Source organism: Nannospalax galili, unplaced genomic scaffold (assembly GCF_000622305.1).
Source record: "Nannospalax galili isolate Female #2095 unplaced genomic scaffold, S.galili_v1.0 scaffold127, whole genome shotgun sequence".
In the NCBI taxonomy this organism is placed as follows: Eukaryota; Metazoa; Chordata; class Mammalia; order Rodentia; family Spalacidae; genus Nannospalax; species Nannospalax galili.
Window position 1 is genome coordinate 5932571 of NW_008360326.1, and position 1128 is coordinate 5933698.

The following is a 1128-nucleotide window of genomic DNA, read 5'->3' on the forward strand; positions in this document are numbered from 1 at the left end:
CATAGTAAAACACCAAATGTACAGAACAAAGAGAATATTGAAAGCAGCAAAAGAAAAACGACAAGTCACATACAAAGGAAAGCCTATCAGAATAACAGCTCATTTATCAATGCAAATTATGAAAGCCAGAAGAGCGTGGACCAAGGTATTTCCAGTTTTACGTGATAAGAGATGCCAGCCCAGAATACTTCAACCAGCAAAAATATCTATTATAGTTGAGGGGGAAAGAAAAATCTTCCATGACATGAATAGCCTGAAAGAATACATGTCCACAAAACCAGCCCTTCAAAGATTTCTTGAAGCAATACAGAGAGCAGAGAGAGAAACAACTATACCTCAGGGGCAATGAAAGGAAAATGTATAATCTAGGAAGCACAAAATTAGACAGAGAACACAAACAGAAATGAAAATGTTTGTTGTCTTCAAGAAACTCATCTCACTTTCAAGGACAGGCACTATCTTAAAGTGAAAGGATGGAAAAAAATATACCAAGCGGATGGTACTAAGAAAAAAGCAGGTGTTGCAATTCTAATATCAGACAAAATATACTTCAAACTAAGCTAATCAGAAGAGATTAAAAAAAAAAAGGTCAGTTCATTCTGATCAAAGGAACAATAGACCAAGAAGATATTACAATCATTCACATATACGCACCAAACTCTGGTGTACCCAATTTCCTAAAAACAGTATTGCAGGACTACTTAAATCTTTTAAAACACAGATTAACCCCAACTCAGTAATAGTTGTCTGTTACTGTCTCCATTAGACAGGTCAACCAAATAAAGAATAAACAGAAAGACATCTGAATTAAATGATGCCATACATCAAATGGACCTAACAGACATCTTTCGAATATTCCACCCAAGCACCAAAGAGTGCACTTTCTACTTAGCACCCCATGGAACTTTTTCAAAAATTGACCACATACTGGGCCACAAAACAAATCTCAAAAAATACAAAAAATTGAAATAATTCCATGCATTATATCGGACCACAATGCAATAAAGTTCAAAATCAACACTGGACAAAGCCCTAGTCACTGCACATACTTGTGGCGAATGAACAACACTGCTAAACAATGAATGGGTCAAAGGAGAAATTAAGAAAGAAATAAAAGAATTCCTGGAA